Below are 24,404 nucleotides of genomic sequence, written 5' to 3' on the forward strand. Positions count from 1 at the left end.
TATACACACACTAACAGGATTCATTCTGTACTTGTTGGGCGCATCCTGTACATATGCTAGCAGGGTCATACTATCTACACGTTTGTAGAGTTTACACTGTACACACGCTTGTAGGGTCATATCGTACACACGCTTATAGGGTTCATACTGCACACGCGCTTGTAGGGTTCATACAGTACACACACTTCTAGAATTATGCCGTACACCCACTTATAGGATTCACACTGTACACTCGCTTGTAGGATAATATGGTATATCCGCCTTTAGGTTTCATACTGTACACTTGCTTGTAGGATTCATTCTGCACTCACGCTTGTGCATGTTGTAGGGTACATGCTTGTAGCACTCATACCATACACACGCTTTAACATGCATGTAGGATTGTGCTGCGTACATACTCGTAGAATTCATGCTATACTCACCTGTAGGGTTTTTTCTGCAATACGCTCACTGGTAGGATATGCTGTACTCACACTTGTTGGATTCTTACTTTACACACGTTAGGGTCATACTATACATTCGCTTGTAGCATTTATACTGTACACTCGGTCGCATAATTTATACTGTATACTCGCTTGTAGGATTTGTTTTGTACACGCGCTTGTTGGGTTTTTCGGTTCACGCTCTTGTAGGTTATGCAGTGCATACGATTATAGCATCCATACCGTACCCTTGCTCATAGGTTTACGCTGCATACACGCTTGTACACGCTTCCAGGGTTCATCCTACACACCCTCTTGTAGGAGCCATGTTGTACACTCACCCATAGGGATCATTCTATGTACACGCTCATACGAGATACACTGTACGCACGTTCATAGTATTATACGGTCCTCTCACTCGTAGGGTTAATGCTGAATATGCACTCATAAGGTTTGTGCTGCATACCCGCTCGCAGGACTTGTATCTTGCATATTTGAAGGGTTATATTACGTGTGTGTTCGGGAATCATGCTACGCGTGCGCTCGTGGCATGTGTTCCATATATGGGCTTGCGATATTTGTGAAGTTCACACGCCCGCAGCGTTCGTGCAGCGCACATGCTCATACAGCGCATGGGGTGTGACCCTGTATGCAGGTATGTTGTCATAATTGTTTCTACATGCATGCATATTCTGTCATCGGTTGTGGTTAGCCACATATGCGTTCGCTGGTGGTGCATACGCGTATATAGGTGGCCCGAGTATAGCTTCATCAAGCTGGTGGTACAGCCTCGCATAGCGACTTTTCGACAGTTTTGCACATAGTCGTTCTGTACACATCGGTATATAGGCAGGGGGCAGTTGTTGCTGCTGACACGTCTTCAGAACGACAGTTATGTGACGCTCAGGCGGTTTACCCATTAGACCGCTCACGCCGCAGATGGGGTACGTTGCATTATCTTTGTTGCTGACATGCCTTCCGAGCGACATTGACACTACACATGGGCGGTGTTTGCCCGTTAGGTCCGCCATGTTGCAGAAAGGGTACATTGCATTGTTGTTATTGCACAACATAACATGACACATAGGTGGTGTATACCCATTATGACTACCTCATCTGTAGGGGGATACATTGCAGTTGTTGTTACTGACACGTCTCCAGAGCAACGACGTTATGACACATAGGTGGCATATATCTGTTATGCCTGCCACGCCTGCAGGAGGGGTACGTCGCATAATTGTTGTTACTGACACGCCTTCAGAACAGCAATAACACCACACATAGGTGATGTATATCCATTATACCTGCCACGTCAGCAGGGGGATACATTGCATGCTTGCTACTGACACGCCTTCAGAGCAACAACATTACGACACATAGATGGTGTATACCTATCATGCCTGCCACGCCTGCAGGAGGGTACTTCACATGGTTGCTACTGACACGCCTTCAGAGCAACAACATTACGACACAGTCTGTGTACTCATTATACTCATTATTCCTGATATAAAAAATATAAAAAATAAATAAATAAATAAAATGGATATGCCTATGTGTGTATAGGTAGATAAATATGGGGATATGTGTTTAGATATATACATACAGGTATATATATGGATATATAGTAGAGAGAGCGCCTCACATCAGTACTTTCCAGTTGTTGTTCAGTGGGATAGACAACGTATGAATAAATTCAGGTGTTGCTTCATATGTCAGATAGTTTATTCAGTATATATGCTCACTCATGCAGTTCATTTTAGCCACACGTTCATAGTTTCTTCGGTACACACGCTCAAAGCTTATACATACACTCATATAGTTGGTCTAGATCCGTCACGTCTACAGGTTAGTCTGGACTCAACCCGACCAGAATAAGGGTGGCGATAATGTCTTGGTATACATTGTGTTCCTTCGGCAATCGGGTATGCTACAGGGATAGCATGATGTTTTCATTCTTAATTGCCACATCTATAGGTTTCTCATGGTCACGATCTGTTTGGTTCAGGGTGACGGTCATACTGTTACTTGCAGATTTAGTTGAGTCTTTCATGGTTCGGCCTATCACGTCTATAGGTCAGTTCAGTTGCGACCCGACATGACTGCAGGTCGGCGGTAACCTCATCACGTGTCCTTACGTTTGCTTAACCTTGAGGATATAGCTTGGTTCGGTGTGGTTGGTTTGGTTTGTCCTGGCTCTGATCGACGATGATAGTAGTCACATGTTGGGTGAGTCTCATCATCACCGTCTCATCATCACCTTGCTGCATAAGGGGTTGCATTGCCGTTCATATTCATAGGTTGGTTGCAGTGGTAACCTTACACAGGTTTAAGTTGGTGATTACTTAGTCTTGTGTTTACACATTGTTAGCACTCGGAGTTGTATATACGGGCATAGGGTTGTTCTCAGTCTAGGCTTTTCACGCCCATAGCTCACAGCGTACTTCCAACACGTAGCCTAGAATACTACGTGACATTTTCATTGATATTTAGTAGATGTCCCAATGCCATTTTATTCTATTTGCATTCATCGGGTTTTGGCACTTTTCCTTGCATCCAGCATAATACTTTCAAAACATATCTGTCAGGTATCCAGCATGTCATCGCGTGGTTTTCCTCTAACAGGGCGCCATTGTTTGCTTTCCATTCCATGGCATCAATTTACCATGTAGAGTGTACAAAGAGGGAGGTTGCCAGCCATCCAGCAGCCGTCAGCTGACCTATTTAGTTGGTTAGCTGTCGCCTAGGTAGTTCCCCGTCGGTACACCAGGACAGCTCATCAGTAGAACACGCTGGCTTTCAGTTGTCTTGATTTCCTAAGGTTAGGGGAATCACATGCAGAGCATTGACCGTAGTTACAATAGCATTGTAGGGATTATATAATTACATGTTGAAAAGGGACGGTTTGTAAATGTACTTGATAATATTATAGGGTTTTGCCCTCTTTTTCCAGGCATATTCTATACGCAGCAGTTATGGCACACCTCAGACTGTTTGGTTAGTTAGGGGTTGGTATTCAGCAGTAGTAGGGTAGGTAGGTACGCTTCTCGGGCAGGAGCTACGACCACAAGTGGTAAGGCCTGCGCAGCTGGCCTGTATTTGTGGGAGGAGCGGGCTGCCTTTAAAAACTCACAGCCGCCTCACATTCGGACGCCGTGGGTTTTTCGGTCCCACCCACCCTCCCTTAATTTTCATTTACTCAGTCACAGGGTATGCCATCTTTTTCCAGGCATATTCTATACGCAGCAGTTATGGCACACCTCAGACTGTTTGGTTAGTTAGGGGTTGGTATTCAGCAGTAGTAGGGTAGGTAGGTACGCTTCTCGGGCAGGAGCTACGACCACAAATGTGTTTTTAATAAGTAGATCGTCTATGGACAGCTTTATATATAACACAACCATATCTCAGGTACAGAGATTAGGAACATTCCAAAATTGCCGAGTAAAAAGGTAGCAGAAAGGTGAACATGGGTAACAGGAGTGTCGAGGAGTGTACATGGGTGATAGATGGGTGTACATGGGTGACAGTGGGCGTAGGGAGTGACAGAGTGGTGTACATGGGTGACAGAGAGGTGTTGGGTGTGTAGAGGAGTGTACATGGGTGATAGAGGAGCGTAGAGGAGTGTACATGGTAACAGAGGAGTGGTGTCAGAGGGGTGTAGAGGAGTGTACATGGGTGACAGAGGATCGTATAGTAGTGTACATGGGTGACAGGGGGACGTAGGGGGTGAAAGAGGGGTGTACGGGGTGATAGAAGGGTGTACATAGGTGACAGAGGTGTGTTGGGGGTGTAGAGATGTGTACTTGGGTGGCAGAGTGGTTTAGAGGAGTGTATATGAGTGATAGATGGGTGTAAATGGGTGAAAGGGGGCGTAGGGGGTGACAGAGTGGTGTACATTGGTGACAGAGAGGTGTTGGGGGTGTAGAGGAGTGTATGCGGGGGACAGAGGAGTGCAGAATAGTATACATGGATAACAGAAGGGTGTAGGGGTGTACATTGGTGATAGAGGGGTGTAGAGGAGTGTACATCGGTGACGGAGGAGCTTAGAGGAGTGTCAATGGGTAACAGATGGGTGTAGAGGGGTGTACATGGGTGACAGAGGAGTGTAGAGGAGTGTACATGGGTGACAGAGGGGTGTAGAGGAGTGTACATGGGTGACAGAGGGGTGTAGAGGAGTGTACATGGGTGACAGAGGAGCGCAGAGTAGTATACATGGATAACAGAACGGTGTAGGGGTGTACATTGGTGATAGAGGGGTGTAGAGGAGTGTACTTGGGTGACAGAGGAGCTTAGATGAGTGTCAATGGGTAACAGATGGGTGTAGAGGGGTGTACATGGTTGACAGAGCGGTGTAGAGGAGTGTACATGGGTGACAGAGGGGTGTAGAGTAGTGTACATGGGTGACAGAGGGGTGTAGAAGAGTGTACATGGGTGACAGAGGATCGTAGAGTAGTGTACATGGGTGACAGGGGGACGTAGGGGGTGAAAGAGGGGTGTATGGGGTGATAGAAGGGTGTACGTAGGTGACAGAGGGGTGTTGGGGGTGTAGAGATGTGTACATGGGTGGCAGAGTGGTTTAGAGGAGTGTATATGAGTGATAGATGGGTGTAAATGGGTGAAAGGGGGCGTAGGGCGTGACAGAGTGGTGTACATTGGTGACAGAGAGGTGTTGGGGGTGTAGAGGAGTGTACGTGGGTGACAGAGGAGCGCAGAGTAGTATACATGGATAACAGAAGAGTGTAGGGATGTACATTGGTGATAGAAGGGTGTAGAGGAGTGTAAATGGGTGACAGAGGAGCTTAGAGGAGTGTAAATGGGTAACAGATGGGTGTAGAGGGGTGTACATGGGTGACAGAGCGGTGTAGAGGAGTGTACATGGGTGACAGAGGGGTGTAGAGGAGTGTACATGGGTGACAGAGGGGTGTAGAGGAGTGTACATGGGTGACAGAGGGGTGTAGAGGTGTGTACATGGGTGACAGAGGATCATAGGGTAGTGTACATGGGTGACAGGGGGACGTAGGGGGTGAAAGAGGGGTGTACAGGGTGATAGAAGGGTGTACATAGGTGACAGAGGGGTGTTGGGGGTGTAGAGATGTGTACATGGGTGGCAGAGTGGTTTGGAGGAGTGTATATGAGTGATAGATGGGTGTAAATGGGTGAAAGGGGCGTAGGGGGTGACAGAGTGGTGTACCTTGGTGACAGAGAGGTGTTGGGGGTGTAGAGGAGTGTACATGGGTGTCAGAGGAGCGCAGAGTAGTATTCATGGATAACAGAAGGGTGTAGGGTGTACATTGGTGATAGAAGGGTGTAGAGGAGTGTACATGGCTGACGGAGGAGCGTAGAGGAGTGTAAATGAGTAACATATGCGTTTAGAGGGGTGTACATGGGTGACAGAGCGGTGTAGAGGAGTGTACATGGGTGACAGAGGGGTGTAGAGGAGTGGACATGGGTGACAGAGCGGTGTAGAGGAGTGTACATGGGTGACAGAGGGGTGTAGAGGAGTGTACATGGGTGACAGGGGTGTAGAGGAGTGTACATGGGTAACAGAGGAGTGTAGAGGAGTGTACAGAGGCCTACATTACCATTACTTGATTAACTGTTGTATATTATATAAAACATTTAGATAAAATATTTTACAAAAATTTACATTATATTTTAAGTTCCTTTTTCCACTCCTTTTTCCATAATTCCTGAGATAAGTAGTTCTGGCCCTAGAGTGTTATATATATTAGCGTCTGTAGCATGTATCAGGAACATGTTGTCATACCCGTGTCTTTTTTACAGATGACTGATGCCCGGTGAAAAGGTGAACGTGACATATACCCCCGTCAGCTGCAAGAAAGGAACCATGAAACAGGTAATTAATATTTATATTAATTACTGATAACAATCAGGCTAGATGTAAAATCTAGACCTGCAGACATGTCATAGTCTTTCCCGTATACATGAAGATATATGTGTTTTTAATAAGTATATCGTCTATGGACAGCTTTATATATAACACAACCATATCTCAGGTACAGAGATTAGGAACATTCCAAAGTTGACGAGTAAAAAGGTAGCAGAAAGGTGAACATGGGTAACTGGAGTGTCGAGGAGTGTACATGGGTGATAGATGGGTGTACATGGGTGACAGTGGGCGTAGGGAGTAACAGAGGGGGAACATGGGTGACAGAGAGGTGTTGGGTGTGTAGAGGAGTGTACATGAGTGATAGAGGAGCGTAGAGGAGTGTACATGGTAACAGAGGAGTGGTCCCAGAGGGGTGTAGAGGAGTGTACATGGGTGACAGAGGATCGTAGAGTAGTGTACATGGGTGACAGGGGGACGTAGGGGGTGAAAGAGGGGTGTACGGGGTGATAGAAGGGTGTACATAGGTGACAGAGGTGTGTTGGGGGTTTAGAGATGTGTACTTGGGTGGTAGAGTGGTTTAGAGGAGTGTATATGAGTGATAGATGGGTGTAAATGGTGAAAGGGGGCGTAGGGGGTGACAGAGTGGTGTACATTGGTGAAAGAGAGGTGTTGGGGGGTGTAGAGGAGTGTACGTGGGTGACAGAGGAGCGCAGAGTAGTATACATGGATAACAGAAGGGGGTAGGGGTGTACATTGGTGAAAGAGGGGTGTAGATGAGTGTACATCGGTGACGGAGGAGTGTAGAGGAGTGTAAATGGGTAACAGATGGGTGTAGAGGGGTGTACATGGGTGACAGAGCGGTGTAGAGGAGTGTACATGGGTGACAGAGGGGTGTAGAGGAGTGTACATGGGTGACAGAGGGGTGTAGAGGAGTGTACATGGGTGACAGAGGGGTGTAGAGGAGTGTACATGGGTAACAGAGGAGTGTACAGAGGCCTACATTACCATTACTTGATTAACTGTTGTATATTATATAAAACATTTAGATAAAATATTTTACAAAAATATACATTATATTTTAAGTTCCTTTTTCCACTCCTTTTTCCATAATTCCTGAGTTAAGTAGTTCTGGCCCTAGAGTGTTATATATATTAGCGTCTGTAGCATGTATCAAGAACATGTTATCATACCTGTGTCTTTTTTTACAGATGACTGATGCCCGGTGAAAAGGTCAACGTGACATATACCCCTGTCAGCTGCAAGAAAGGAACCACGAAACAGGTAATTAATATTTATATTAATTACTGATAACAATCAGGCTAGATGTAAAATCTAGACCTGCAGACATGTCATAGTCTTTCCCTGTATATATGAAGATATATGTGTTTTTAATAAGTATATCGTCTATGGACAGCTTTATATATAACACAACCATATCTCAGGTACAGAGATTAGGAACATTCCAAAGTTGACGAGTAAAAAGGTAGCAGAAAGGGGAACATTGGTAACAGCAGTGTCGAGGAGTGTACATGGGTGGCAGAGTGGTTTAGAGGAGTGTACATGGGTGATAGATGGGTGTACATGGGTGACAGGGGGCGTAGGGGATGACAGAGGGGTGTACATGGGTGACAGAGGTGTTGGGTGTGTAGAGGAGTGTACATGGGTAATAGGGGAGCATAGAGGAGTGTACATGGTAACAGAGGAGTGTAGAGGAGTGTACATGGGTGTCAGAGAGGTGTAGAGGAGTGTACATGGGTGACAGAGGAGCGTAGAGGAGTGTACATGGGTAACCGAGGAGTGTACATGGGTTACAGGGGGACGTAGGGGGTGAAAGAGGGGTGTACGGGGTGATAGAGGGGTGTACATAGGTGACAGAGGGGTGTTGGGGGTGTAGAGGTGTGTACATGGGTGGCAGAGTGGTTCAGAGGAGTGTACATGGGTGATAGATGGGTGTACATGGGTGACAGGGGGCGTAGGGGGTGACAGAGGGGTGTACATGGGTGCCAGAGGTGTTGGGTGTGTAGAGGAGTGTACATGGGTAATAGGGGAGCATAGAGGAGTGTACATGGTAACAGAGAAGTGTAGAGGAGTGTACATGGGTGAAAGAGGAGCGTAGAGGAGTGTACATGGGTAACAGAGGAGTGTACATAGATGAAAGGGGGACGTAGGGGGTGAAAGAGGGGTGCACGGGTTGATAGAGGGGTGTACATAGGTGACAGAGGGGTGTTGGGGGTGTAGAGGTGTGTACATGGCTGGCAGAGTGGTTCAGAGGAGTGTAGAGGAGTGTACGTGGGTGACAGAGGAGCGCAGAGTAGTATACATGGATAACAGAAGGGTGTAGGGGTGTACATTGGTGATAGAGGGGTGTAGAGGAGTGTACATGGGTGACGGAGGAGCTTAGAAGAGTGTAAATGGGTAACAGATGGGTGTAGAGGGTTGTACATGGGTGACAGAGCGGTGTAGAGGAGTGTACATGGGTGACAGAGTGGTGTAGAGGAGTGTACATGGGTGACAGAGGGGTGTAGAGGAGTGTACATGGGTGACAGAGGATCGTAGAGTAGTGTACATGGGTGACAGGGGGACATAGGGGGTGAAAGAGGGGTGCACGGGGTGATAGAAGGGTGTACATAGGTGACAGAGGGGTGTTGGGGGTGTAGAGATGTGTACATGGGTGGCAGAATGGTTTAGAGGAGTGTATATGAGTGATAGATGGGTGTAAATGGGTGAAAGGGGGCGTATGGGGTGACAGAGTGGTGTACATTGGTGACAGAGAGGTGTTGGGGGTGTAGAGGAGTGTACGTGGGTGACAGAGGAGCACAGAGTAGTATACATGGATAACAGAAGGGTGTAGGGGTGTACATTGGTGACAGAGGGGTGTAGAGGAGTGTACATGGGTGACGGAGGAGTGTAGAGGAGTGTAAATGGGTAACAGATGGGTGTAGTGGGGTGTACATGGGTGACAGAGCGGTGTAGAGGAGTGAACATGGGTGACAGAGGGGTGTAGGGGAGTGTACATGGGTGACAGAGGGGTGTAGAGGAGTGTACATGGGTGACAGAGGATCATAGAGTAGTGTACATGGGTGACAGGGGGACATAGGGGGTGAAAGAGGGGTGTACGGGGTGATAGAAGGGTGTACACAGGTGACAGAGGGGTGTTGGGGGTGTAGAGATGTGTACATGGGTGGCAGAGTGGTTTAGAGGAGTGTATATGAGTGATAGATGGGTGTAAATGGGTGAAAGGGGGCGTAGGGGGTGACAGAGTGGTGTACATTGGTGACAAAGAGGTGTTGGGGGTGTAGAGGAGTGTACGTGGGTGACATAGGAGCGCAGAGTAGTATACATGTATAACAGAAGGGTGTAGGGGTGTACATTGGTGATAGAAGGGTGTAGAGGAGTGTACATGGGTGACGGAGGAGCTTAGAGGAGTGTAAATGGGTAACAGATGGGTGTAGAGGGGTGTACATCGGAGACAGAGGGGTGTAGAGGAGTGTACATGGGTGACAGAGGGGTGTAGAGGAGTGTACATGGGTGACAGAGGATCGTAGAGTAGTGTACATGGGTGACAGGGGGACGTCGGGGGTGAAAGAGGGGTGTACGGGGTGATAGAAGGGTGTACGTAGGTGACAGAGGGGTGTTGGGGGTGTAGAGGTATGTACATGGGTGGCAGAGTGGTTCAGAGGAGTGTATATGAGTGATAGATGGGTGTAAATGGGTGAAAGGGGGCGTAGGGCGTGACAGAGTGGTGTACATTGGTGACAGAGAGGTGTTGGGGGTGTAGAGGAGTGTACATGGGTGACAGAGGAGCGCAGAGTAGTATACATGGATAACAGAAGGGTGTAGGGGTGTACATTGGTGATAGAAGGGTGTAGAGGAGTGTACATGGGTAACAGATGGGTGTAGAGGGGTGTACATGGGTGACAGAGCGGTGTAGAGGAGTGTACATGGGTGACAGAGGGGTGTAGAGGAGTGTACATGGGTGACAGAGGGGTGTAGAGGAGTGTACATGGGTGACAGAGGGTTGTAGAGGAGTGTACATGGGTAACAGAGGAGTGTAGAGGAGTGTACAGAGGCGTACATTAACATTACTTGATTAACTGTTGTATATTATATAAAACATTTAGATAAAATATTTTACAAAAATATACATTATATTTTAAGTTCCTTTTTCCACTCCTTTTTCCATAATTCCTGAGATAAGTAGTTCTGGCCCTAGAGTGTTATATATATTAGCGTCTGTAGCATGTATCAGGAACATGTTATCATACCTGTGTCTTTTTTACAGAGAACTGATGCCCAGTGAAAAGGTGAATGTGTCATATACCCCCGTCAGCTGCAAGAAAGGAACCACGAAACAGGTGATTAATATTTATATTAATTACTGATAACAATCAGGCTAGATGTAAAATCTAGACCTGCAGACATGTCATAGTCTTTCCCGTATACATGAAGATTTATGTGTTTTTAATAAGTATATCGTCTATGCACAGCTTTATATATAACACAACCATATCTCAGGTACAGAGATTAGGAACATTCCAAAGTTGACGAGTAAAAAGGTAGCAGAAAGGTGAACATGGGTAACAGGAGTGTCGAGGAGTGTACATGGGTGATAGATGGGTGTACATGGGTGACAGTGGGCGAAGGGAGTGACAGAGGGGTGTACATGGGTGATTGAGGAGCGTAGAGGAGTGTACATGGTAACAGAGGAGTGGTCCCAGAGGGGTGTAGAGTAGTGTACATGGGTGACAGAGGATCGTAGAGTAGTGTACATGGGTGACAGGGGGACATAGGGGGTGAAAGAAGGGTGCACGGGGTGATAGAAGGGTGTACATAGGTGACAGAGAGGTGTTGGGGGTGTAGAGGAGTGTACGTGGGTGACAGAGGAGCGCAGAGTAGTATACATGGATAACAGAAGGGTGTAGGGGTGTACATTGGTGATAGAGGGGTGTAGAGGAGTGTACATGGGTGACGGAGGAGTGTAGAGGAGTGTAAATGGGTAACAGATGGGTGTAGAGGGGTGTACATGGGTGACAGAGGGGTGTAGAGGAGTGTACATGAGTGACAGAGGGGTGTAGAGGAGTGTACATGGGTGACAGAGGGGTGTAGAGGAGTGTACATGGGTGACAGAGGGGTGTAGAGGAGTGTACATGGGTGATAGGGGGACGTAGGGGGTGAAAGAGGGGTGTACGGGGTGATAGAAGGGTGTACATAGGTGACAGAGGGGTGTTGGGGGTGTAGAGGTGTGTACATGGGTGGCAGAGTGGTTCAGAGGAGTGTATATGAGTGATAGATGGGTGTAAATGGGTGAAAGGGGGCGTAGGGGGTGACAGAGTGGTGAACATTGGTGACAGAGAGGTGTTGGGGGTGTAGAGGAGTGTACGTGGGTGACAGAGGAGCGCAGAGTAGTATCCATGGATAACAGAAGGGTGTAGGGGTGTACATTGGTGATAGAGGGGTGTAGAGGAGTGTACATGGGTGACGGAGGAGCTTAGAGGAGTGTAAATGGGTAACAGATGGGTGTAGAGGGGTGTACATGGGTGACAGAGCGGTGTAGAGGAGTGTACATGGGTGACAGAGGGGTGTAGAGGAGTGTACATGGGTGACAGAGGGGTGTAGAGGAGTGTACATGGGTGACAGAGGATCGTAGAGTAGTGTACATGGGTGAAAGGGGGACGTAGGGGGTGAAAGAGGGGTGTACGGGGTGATAGAAGGGTGTAAATAGGTGACAGAGGGTTGTTGGGGGTGTAGAGATGTGTACATGGGTGGCAGAGTGGTTTAGAGTAGTGTATATGAGTAATAGATGGGTGTAAATGGGTGAAAGGGGGCGTAGGGGGTGACAGAGTGGTGTACATTGGTGACAGAGAGGTGTTGGGGGTGTAGAGGAGTGTACGTGGGTGGCAGAGGAGCGCAGAGTAGTATACATGGACAACAGAAGGGTGTAGGGGTGTACATTGGTGATAGAAGGGTGTAGAGGAGTGTACATGGGTGACGGAGGAGCTTAGAGGAGTGTACATGGGTAACAGATGGGTGTAGAGGGGTGTACATGGGTGACAGAGCGTTGTAGAGGAGTGTACATGGGTGACAGAGGGGTGAAGAGGAGTGTACATGGGTAACAGAGGAGTGAAGAGGAGTGTACAGAGGCCTACATTACCATTACTTGATTAACTGTTGTATATTATATAAAACATTTAGATAAAATATATTACAAAAATATACATTATATTTTAAGTTCCTTTTTCCACTCCTTTTTCTATAATTCCTGAGATAAGTAGTTCTGGCCCTAGAGTGTTATATATATTAGCGTCTGTAGCATGTATCAGGAACATGTTATCATACCTGTGTCTTTTTTACAGAGGACTAATGCCCGGTGAAAAGGTGAACGTGTCATATACCCCCGTCAGCTGCAAGAAAGAAACCACGAAACAGGTAATTAATATTTATATTAATTACTGATAACAATCAGGCTAGATGTAAAATCTAGACCTGCAGACATGTCATAGTCTTTCCCGTATACATGAAGATATATGTGTTTTTAATAAGTATATCGTCTATGGACAGCTTTATATATAACACAACCATATCTCAGGTACAGAGATTAGGAACATTCCAAAGTTGACGAGTAAAAAGGTAGCAGAAAGGTGAACATGGGTAACAGGAGTGTCGAGGAGTGTACATGGGTGATAGATGGGTGTACATGGGTGACAGTGGGCGTAGGGAGTAACAGAGGGGGGAACATGGGTGACAGAGAGGTGTTCTGTGTGAAGAGGAGTGTACATGGGTGATAGAGGAGCGTAGAGGAGTGTACATGGTAACAGAGGAGTGGTGTCAGAGGGGTGTAGAGGAGTGTACATGGGTGAGAGAGGAGCGTAGAGTAGTGTACATGGGTGACAAGGGGACGTAGGGGGTGAAAGAGGGGTGTACCGGGTGATAGAGGGGTGTACATAGGTGACAGAGGGGTGTTGGGGTTGTAGAGGTGTGTACATGGGTGGCAGAGTGGTTTAGAGGAGTGTATATGAGTGATAGATGGGTTTAAATGGGTGAAAGGGGGCGTAGGGGGTGACAGAGTGGTGTACATTGGTGACAGAGAGGTGTTGGGGGTGTAGAGGAGTGTACGTGGGTGACAGAGGAGCGCAGAGTAGTATACATGGATAACAGAAGGGTGTAGGGTTGTGCATTGGTGATAGAGGGGTGTAGAGGAGTGTACATGGGTGACGGAGGAGCTTAGAGGAGTGTAAATGGGTAACAGATGGGTGTAGAGGGGTGTACATCGGTGACAGAGCGGTGTAGAGGAGTGTACATGGGTGACAGAGGGGTGTAGAGGAGTGTACATGGGTGACAGAGGGGTGTAGAGGAGTGTACATGGGTGTCAGAGGATCGTAGAGTAGTGTACATGGGTGACAGGGGGACGTAGGGGGTGAAAGAGGGGTGTACGGGGTGATAGAAGGGTGTACATAGGTGACAGAGGGTTGTTGGGGGTGTAGAGATGTGTACATGGGTGGAAGAGTGGTTTAGAGGAGTGTATATGAGTGATAGATGGGTTTAAATGGGTGAAAGGGGGCGTAGGGGGTGACAGAGTGGTGTACATTGGTGACAGAGAGGTGTTGGGGGTGTAGAGGAGTGTACGTGGGTGACAGAGGAGCGCAGAATAGTTTACATGGATAACAGAAGGGTGTAGGGGTGTACATTGTTGATAGAGGGGTGTAGAGGAGTGTACATGGGTGACGGAGGAGTGTAGAGGAGTGTAAGTGGGTAAGAGATGGGTGTAGAGGGGTGTACATGGGTGACAGAGGGGTGTAGAGGAGTGTAGATGGGTGACAGAGGGGTGTAGAGGAGTGTACATGGGTGACAGAGGGGTGTAGAGGAGTGTACATGGGTGACAGAGGGGTGTAGAGGAGTGTACATGGGTGACAGAGGGGTGTAGAGGAGTGTACATGGGTAACAGAGGAGTGTAGAGGAGTGTACAGAGGCCTACATTACCATTACTTGATTAACTGTTGTATATTATATAAAACATTTAGATAAAATATTTTACAAAAATATACATTATATTTTAAGTTCCTTTTTCCACTCCTTTTTCCATAATTCCTGAGTTAAGTAGTTCTGGCCCTAGAGTGTTATATATATATTAGCGTCTGTAGCATGTATCAGGAACATGTTATCATACCTGTGTCTTTTTTTACAGATGACTGATGCCCGACATATACCCCCGTCAGCTGCAAGAAAGGAACCACGAAACAGGTAATTAATATTTATATTAATTACTGATAACAATCAGGCTAGATGTAAAATCTAGACCTGCAGACATGTCATAGTCTTTCCCGTATATATGAAGATATATGTGTTTTTAATAAGTATATCGTCTATGGACAGCTTTATATATAACACAACCATAGCTCAGGTACAGAGATTAGGAACATTCCAAAGTTGACGAGTAAAAAGGTAGCAGAAAGTGGAACATTGGTAACAGGAGTGTCGAGGAGTGTACATGGGTGGCAGAGTGGTTTAGAGAAGTGTACATGGGTGATAGATGGGTGTACATGGGTGACAGGGGGGCGTAGGGGGTGACAGAGGGGTGTACATGGGTGACAGAGGTGTTGGGTGTGTAGAGGAGTGTACTTGGGTAATAGGGGAGCATAGAGGAGTGTACATGGTAACATAGGAGTGTAGAGGAGTGTACATGGGTGTCAGAGGGGTGTAGAGGAGTGTACATGGGTGACAGAGGAGCGTAGAGGAGTGTACATGGGTAACAGAGGAGTGTACATGGATGACAGGGGGACGTAGGGGGTGAAAGAGGGGAGTACGGGGTGATAAAGGGGTGTACATAGGTGACAGAGGGGTGTTGGGGGTGTAGAGGTGTGTACATGGGTGGCAGAGTGGTTCAGAGGAGTGTATATGAGTGATAGATGGGTGTAAATGGGTGAAAGGGGGCGTAGGGGGTGACAGAGTGATGTACATTGGTGACAGAGAGGTGTTGGAGGTGTAGAGGAGTGTACGTGGGTGACAGAGGAGCGCAGAGTAGTATCCATTAATAACAGAAGGGTGTAGAGGTGTACATTGGTGATAGAGGGGTGTAGAGGAGTGTACATGGGTGACGGAGGAGCTTAGAGGAGTGTAAATGGGTAACAGATGGGTGTAGAGGGGTGTACATGGGTGACAGAGCGGTGTAGAGGAGTGTACATGGGTGACAGAGGGGTGTAGAGGAGTGTACATGGGTGACAGAGGGGTGTAGAGGAGTGTACATGGGTGACAGAGGATCGTAGAGTAGTGTACATGGGTGACAGGGGGACGTAGGGGGTGAAAGAGGGGTGTACGGGGTGATAGAAGAGTGTACATAGGTGACAGAGGGGTGTTGGGGGTGTAGAGATGTGTATATGGGTGGCAGAGTGGTTTAGAGGAGTGTATATGAGTGATAGATGGGTGTAAATGGGTGAAAGGGGGCGTAGGCGGTGACAGAGTGGTGTACATTGGTGACAAAGAGGTGTTGGGGGTGTAGAGGAGTGTACGTGGGTGACAGAGGAGCGCAGAGTAGTATACATGGATAACAGAAGGGTGTAGGGGTGTACATTGGTGATAGAAGGGTGTAGAGGAGTGTACATGGGTGACGGAGGAGCTTAGAGGAGTGTAAATGGGTAACAGATGGGTGTAGAGGGGTGTACATGGGTGACAAAGGGGTGTAGAGGAGTGTACATGGGTGACAGAGGGGTGTAGAGGAGTGTACATGGGTGACAGAGGATCGTAGAGTAGTGTACATGGGTGACAGGGACGTAGGGGTGACATAGGGGTGTACGGGGTGATAGAAGGGTGTACGTAGGTGACAGAGGGGTGTTGGGGGTGTAGAGATGTGTACATGGGTGGCAGAGTGGTTTAGAGGAGTGTATATGAGTGTTAGATGGGTGTAAATGGGTGAAAGGGGGCGTAGGTTGTGACAGTGTGGTGTACATTGGTGACAGAGAGGTGTTGGGAGTGTAGAGGAGTGTACGTGGGTGGCAGAGGAGCGCAGAGTAGTATACATGGATAACAGAAGGGTGTAGGGGTGTACATTGGTAATAGAAGGGTGTAGAGGAGTGTACATGGGTGACGGAGGAGCTTAGAGGAGTGTACATGGGTAACAGATGGGTGTAGAGGAGTGTACATGGGTGACAGAGCGGTGTAGAGAAGTGTACATGGGTGACAGAGGGGTGTAGAGGAGTGTACATGGGTGACAGAGGGGTGTAGAGTAGTGTACATAGGTGACAAAGGGGTGTAGAGGAGTGTACATGGGTAACAGAGGAGTGAAGAGGAGTGTACAGAGGCCTACATTACCATTACTTGATTAACTGTTGTATATTATATAAAACATTTAGATAAAATATATTACAAAAATATACATTATATTTTAAGTTCCTTTTTCCACTCCTTTTTCTATAATTCCTGAGATAAGTAGTTCTGGCCCTAGAGTGTTATATATATTAGCGTCTGTAGCATGTATCAGGAACATGTTATCATACCTGTGTCTTTTTTACAGAGGACTAATGCCCAGTGAAAAGGTGAACGTGTCATATACCCCCGTCAGCTGCAAGAAAGGAACCAGGAAACAGATAATTAATATTTATATTAATTACTGATAACAATCATGCTAGATGTCAAATCTAGACCTGCAGACATGTCATAGTCTTTCCCGTATACATGAAGATATATGTGTTTTTAATAAGTATATCTTTAATAAGTATATCGTCTATGGACAGCTTTATATATAACACCACCATATCTCAGGTACAGAGATTAGGAACATTCCAAATTTGACGAGTAAAAAGGTAGCAGAAAGGTGAACATGGGTAACAATAGTGTCGAGGAGTGTACATGGGTGATAGATGAGTGTACATGGGTGACTGTGGGCGTAGGGAGTAACAGAGGGGTGTACATGGGTGACAGAGAGGTGTTGGGTGTGTAGAGGAGTGTACATGGGTGATAGAGGAGCGTAGAGGAGTGTACATGGTAACAGAGGAGTGGTGTCAGAGGGGTGTAGAGGAGTGTACATGGGTGACAGAGGATCGTAGAGTAGTGTACATGGGTGACAAGGGGACGTAGGGGGTGAAAGAGGGGTGTACGGGGTGATAGAGGGGTGTACATAGGTGACAGAGGGGTGTTGGGGGTGTAGAGGTGTGTAAGTGGGTGGCAGAGTGGTTCAGAGGAGTGTATATGAGTGATAGATGGGTTTAAATGTGTGAAAGGGGGCGTAGGGGGTGACAGAGTGGTGTACATTGGTGACAGAGAGGTGTTGGGGGTGTAGAGGAGTGTACGTGGGTGACAGAGGAGCGCAGAGTAGTATACATGGATAACAGAAGGGTGTAGGGGTGTACATTGGTGATAGAGGGGTGTAGAGGAGTGTAGATGGGTGACGGAGGAGCTTAGAGGAGTGTAAATGGGTAACAGATGGGTGTAGAGGGGTGTACATGGGTAACAGAGCGGTGTAGAGGAGTGTACATGGGTGACAGAGGGGTGTAGATGAGTGTACATGGGTGACAGAGGGGTGTAGAGGAGTGTACATGGGTGACAGAGGATCGTAGAGTAGTGTACATGGGTGATAGGGGGACGTAGGGGGTGAAAGAGGGGTGTACGGGGTGATAGAAGGGTGTACATAGATGACAGAGGGGTGTTGGGGGTGTAGAGATGTGTACATGGGTGGCAGAGTGGTTTAGAGGAGTGTATATGAGTGATAGATTGGCGTAAATGGATGAAAGGGGGCGTAGGGGGTGACAGAGTGGTGTACATTGGTGACAGAGAGGTGTTGGGGGTGTAGAGGAGTGTACGTGGGTGACAGAGGAGCGCAGAGTAATATACATGGATAACAGAATGGTGTAGGGGTGTACATTGGTGATAGCAGGGTGTAGAGGAGTGTACATGGGTGACGGAGGAGCTTAGAGGAGTGTAACTGGGTAACAGATGGGTGTAGAGGAGTGTACATGGGTGACAGAGCGGTGTAGAGGACTGTACATGGGTGACAGAGGGACGTAGAAGAGTGTACATGAGTGACAGAGGGGTGTAGAGGAGTGTACATGGGTAACAGAGGAGTGTAGAGGAGTGTACAGAGGCCTACATTACCATTACTTGATTAACTGTTGTATATTATATAAAACATTTAGATAAAATATTTTACAAAAATATACATTATATTTTATGTTCCTTTTTCCACTCCTTTTTCCATAATTCCTGAGATAAGCAGTTCTGGCCCTAGAGTGTTATATATATTAGCGTCTGTAGCATGTATCAGGAACATGTTATCATACCTGTGTCTTTTTTACAGATGACTGAAGCCCGGTGAAAAGATGAACGTGACATATACCCCCGTCAGCTCCAAGAAAGGAACCACGAAACAGGTAATTAATATTTATATTAATTACTGATAACAATCAGGCTAGATGTAAAATCTAGACCTGCAGACATGTCATAGTCTTTCCCGTATATATGAAGATATATGTGTTTTTAATAAGTATATCGTCTATGGACAGCTTTATATATAACACAACCATATCTCAGGTACAGAGATTAGGAACATTCCAAAGTTGACGAGTAAAAAGGTAGCAGAAAGGGAAACATGGGTAACAGGAGTGTCGAGGAGTGTACATGGGTGGCGGAGTGGTTTAGAGGAGTGTACATGGGTGATAGATGGGTGTACATGGGTGACAGGGGGCGTAGGGTGTGACAGAGGGGTGTACATGGGTGACAGAGGTGTTGGGTGTGTAGAGGAGTGTACATGGGTAATAGGGGAGCATAGAGGAGTGTACATGGTAACAGAGGAGTGTAGAGGAGTGTACATGGGCATCAGAAGGGTGTAGAGGAGTGTACATGGGTGACAGAGGAGCGTAGAGGAGTGTACATGGGTAACAGAGGAGTGTACATGGGTGCCAGGAGGATGTAGGGGGTGAAAGAGGGGTGTACGGGGTGATAGAGGGGTGTACTTAGGTGACAGAGGGGTGTTGGGGGTGTAGAGGTGTGTACATGGGTGGCAGAGTGGTTTAGAGGAGTGTATATGAGTGATAGATGGGTGTAAATGGGTGAAACGGGGCGTAGGGGGTGACAGAGTGGTGTATATTGGTGACAGAGAGGTGTTGGGGGTGTAGATGAGTGTACGTGGGTGACAGAGGAGCGCAGAGTAGTATACATGGATAACAGAAAGGTGTAGGGGTGTACATTGGTGATAGAAGTTTGTAGAGGAGTGTACATGGGTGACGGAGGAGCTTAGAGGAGTGTACATGGGTGACGGAGGAGCTTAGAGGAGTGTACATGGGTGACGGAGGAGCTTAGATGAGTGTAAATGGGTAACAGATGGGTGTAGAGGGGTGTACATGGGTGACAGAGGGGTGTAGAGGAGTGTACATGCGTGCCAGAGGGGTGTAGAGGAGTGTACATGGGTGACAGAGGGGTGTAGAGGAGTGTACATGCGTGCCAGAGGGGTGTAGAGGAGTGTACATGGGTGACAGAGGGGTGTAGAGGAGTGTATATGGGTAACAGAGGAGTGTAGAGGAGTGTACAGAGGCCTACATTACCATTACTTAATTAACTGTTGTATATTGTATAAAACATTTAGATAAAATATTTTACAAAAATATACATTATATATTAAGTTCCTTTTTCCACTCCTTTTTCCATAATTCCTGAGATAAGTAGTTCTGGCCCTAGAGTGTTATATATATTAGCATCTGTAGCATGTATCAGGAACATGTTATCATACCTGTGTCTTTTTTACAGATGACTGATGCCCGGTGGAAAGGTGAACGTGATATATACCCCCGTCAGCTGCAAGAAAGGAACCACGAAACAGGTAATTAATATTTATATTAATTACTGATAACAATCAGGCTAGATGTAAAATCTAGACCTGCAGACATGTCATAGTCTTTCCCGTATACATGAAGATATATGTGTTTTTAATAAGTATATCGTGCTGGCACTATTTTTCTATGAATAACTGCATCAACCAGCATGCACAAACAACCAAAGGACATGTTTGGCGATGTAGTAGTGTGCCTCCAGCTGTTGCATAACTACAGCTCCCAGCATGCCCTTCAGATGTCAATACATGCTGAGAGTTGTAGTTTTGCAACAGCTGAAGGCAAACTGGTTGTGAAACACAAAGTTTGTTACCTAACTCAGTGTTTTGCAACCAGTGTGCCTCCAGCTGTTCCAAACTACAACTCCCAGCATGCACTGACAGACCATACATGCTGGGAGTTTAAGTTTTGGAATATCTGTAGGCACACTGGTGGCAAAACACAGTTAAGTAACAATTTATGTTTTGCAACCAGTGTGCCTCCAGCTGTTGCTTTACTGCAACTCCCAGCATGCACGGAAAACCAAAGGGCATGCTGAGAGTTGTACTTTTGCAACAGCTGGAGATTCCCTTCCCCCCCCCCCTCCCATGTGAATGTATAGGGTACATTCGCACGGGCGGGTTCTTACAGTGAGTTACCGCATCAAGCTTGTGCTGTGGCAAATTTTCTGTATACCTGTAAACGCCCATGTGAATGTACCCTAAAAACACTACACTATACCTTCACAAAATAAAAAGTAAGACACTACATATACACATATCCCTACACAGTTACACACCCCCCCCCCCCCCCCCAATAAAAAAAAAAAAAAAAAACTCTCATACGTCACTGTTTCCAAGACGGAGCCTCTGCACAACTCCCAGTATTGCCGGACAGCCACCGACTGTGAAGGCATGCTTGGAGTTTTGCAACAGCTGGAGGCACCCTGTTTGGGAAACACTGCCATAGCGTATTTTGGTGGCGGATGCAAATCCCCAAATTAGGCCTCAAATGGCACTCTCTCGCTTTGGAGCCCTGTCATATTTCAAAGCAACAGTTTAGTGCCACATATGGGGTGTTTCCGTACTCGGGAGAAATTGCGCTACACATTTTGGGGGCATTTTCTCCTATTACCCCTTGTAAAAATGTAACATTTGGGGGGGGGGGGGGAACAGCATTTAAGTGAAAAAAAAAATTCTTTACACATCCAACTCTAACAAAAAGTAATAAAACACCTGTGGGGTGTAAAGGCTCACTGTACCCCTTGTTACATTCCTTGAGGGGTTCCTTTTTTTGCTGTTCTGGCACCACAGGGGCTTCCTAAATGTGACATGCCCCCCAAAAACCATTTCAGAAAAACTTACTCTCCAAAATCCTATTGTTGCTCCTTCTCTTCTGAGCCCTCTAGTGCTCCTACAGAGCACTTAAAGGGGTATTCCGCCCCTAGCATCTTATCCCCTATCCTAAAGATAGCGGATAAGATGTCAGATCGCCGGGGTTCCGCTGCTGGGGACCCCCGGGATCTCTGCTGCGGCACCCCGCTATCATTACTACACAGCGCAAACTCGCTCTGTGCGTAATGACGGGCAATACAGGGGCCGGAGCATCGTTACGTCACGGCTCCGCCCCTCATGATGTCACTGCCCGTCCCCTCAATACAAAGTCTATGGGAGGGGGCGTGGCGGCCATCACACCCCCTCACACAGACTTGCATTAACCCCTTAAGGACCAGGCCATTTTACACCTTAGGACCAGAGCGTTTTTTGCACATCTGACCACTGTCACTTTAAACATTAATAACTCTGGAATGCTTTTAGTTGTTTTTCTGATTCCGAGATTGTTTTTTCGTTACATATTCTACTTTAACATAGTGGTAAACTTTTGTGGTAACTTGCATCCTTTCATGGTGAAAAATTAGAAAATTTTGCATTTTTCTAGCTTTGAAGCTCTCTGCTTGTAAGGAAAATGGATATTCCAAAAAAAAAAATGTATTCACATTTCCAATATGTCTACTTTATGTTTGAATCATAAAATTGACGTGTTTTTACTTTTGGAAGACATCAGAGGGCTTCAAAGTTCAGCAGCAATTTTCCAATTTTTCAAAAATTTTCAAACTCACTATTTTTCAGGGACCAGTTCAGGTTTGAAGTTTATTTGAAGGGTTTTCATATTAGAAATACCCCACAAATGACCCCATTATAAAAACTGCACCCCCCCCAAAGTATTCAAAATGACATTTAGTAAGTGTTTTAACCCTTTAGGTGTTTCACAGGAATAGCAGCAAAGTGAAGGAGAAAATTCACAATCTTCATTTTTTACACTCGCTTGTTCTTGTAAACCCAATTTTTGAATTTTTACAAGGGGTAAAAGGAGAAAATGTATACTTATATTTGTAGCCCAATTTCTCTCGAGTAAGGACATACCTCATATCTCTATGTAAATTGTTCCGTAGAGGGCTCAGAAGCGAAGGAGCGACAAGGGGATTTTGGAAAGTACGTTTTTCAGAAATGGTTTTTGGGGGGCATGTCGCATTTTGGAAGCCCCTATGGTGCCAGAACAGCAAAAAAAAAACACATGGCATACCATTTTGGAAACTAGACCCCTTGAGGAACGTAACAAGGATTTAAGTGAGCCTTAATACCCCACAGGTGTTTCACGACTTTTGCATATGTAAAAAAAAAAAAAAAATTCACTAAAATGTGTGTTTCCCCCCAAATTTCACATTTTTGCAAGGGTTAATAGCAGAAAATACCCCCAAAATTTGTAACCTCATCTCTTCTGAGTATGGAGGTACCCCATAAGTTGACCTGAAGTGCACTACGGGCGAACTACAATGCTCAGAAGAGGAGGAGCACCTTTGAGCTTTTGGAAAGAGAATTCGTTTGGAATGGTAGTCAGGGGCCATGTGCATTTACAAAGCCCCCCGTGGTGCCAGAACAGTGGACCCCCCCCCCCACATGTGACCCTATTTTGGAAACTAAACCCCTCACAGAATTTAATAAGTGGTGCAGTGAGCATTTACACCCCACTGGCATTTGACAGATCTTTGGAACAGTGGGCTGTGCAAATGGAAAATTATATTTTTCATTTTCACGGATCACTGTTCCAAAAATCTGTCAGACACCTGTGGGACATAAATGCTCACTGTACCCCTTATTACATTACATGAGGGGTGTCGTTTCCAAAATGGGGTCACATGTGGGGGGTCCATTGTTCTGGTACCATGGGGGCTTTGTAAACACAAGTGGCCTTCAATTCCGGACAAATTTTCTCTTCAAAATCCCAATGGCGCTCCTTCTCTTCTGAGCATTGTAGTGCACTCATAGAGCACTGTACATCCACATATGGGGTATGTTCTTACTCAGAAGAAATGGGGTTACAAATTTTGGGGGGCTTTTTTTCCTATTTTCCCTTGTGAAAATGAAAAATTTAGGGTGACACCAGCATTTTAGTGAAATTTTTTTTTTTTTTTCATTTTCCCATCCAACTTTAATGAAAATTCATCAAACACCTGTGGGGTGTTAAGGCTCACTATACCCCTTGTTACGTTCCGTGAGGGGTGTCGTTTCAAAAATGGAGTCACATGTGGGATTTATTTTTTTGGGATTATGTCAGAACCGCTGTAAAATCTGCCACCCCTGTGCAAATCACCAATTTAGGCCTCAAATGTACATGGTGCGCTCTCACTCCTGAGCCTTGTTGTGCATCCGCAGAACATTTTACGCCCACATATGGGGTATTTCCGTACTCAGGAGAAATTGCGTTACAAATTTTTTTTTCCTTTTACCTCTCGTGAAAATAAAAAGTAAAGGACAACACCAGCATGTTAGTGTAAAAAAAATTTTTTTTACACTAACAGGCTGGTGTAGACCCCAACTTTTCTTTTTCATAAGGGGTAAAAGGAAAAAAAGCCCCCAAAATTAGTAGTGCAATTTCTCCCAAATACGGAGATAACCCATATGTGGCACTAAACTGTTTCCTTGAAATACGACAGGCCTCTGAAGTGAGAGAGCGCCATGCGCATTTGAGGACTAAATTAGGGATTGCACAGGGGTGGACATAGGGGTATTCTACGCCAGTGATTCCCAAACAGGGTGCCTCCAGCTGTTGCTAAACTCCCAGTCAGTGGCTGTCCGGAAATGCTGTGAGTTGTTATTTTGCAACAGCTGGAGGCTCTGTTTTGGAAACACTGCCGTACAATACATTTTTTATTTTTATTGGGGGGACAGTGTAAGGGGGGGGGGGTATATGTAGTGTTTTACCCTTTATTATGTGTTAGTGTAGTGTAGTGTTTTTAGGGTACGTTCACACTGGCGGAGGTTTACAGTGAATTTACCGCTAGGA

The sequence above is a fragment of the Hyla sarda genome, chromosome 6, assembly GCF_029499605.1.
Source record: "Hyla sarda isolate aHylSar1 chromosome 6, aHylSar1.hap1, whole genome shotgun sequence".
Lineage (NCBI taxonomy): Eukaryota > Metazoa > Chordata > Amphibia > Anura > Hylidae > Hyla > Hyla sarda.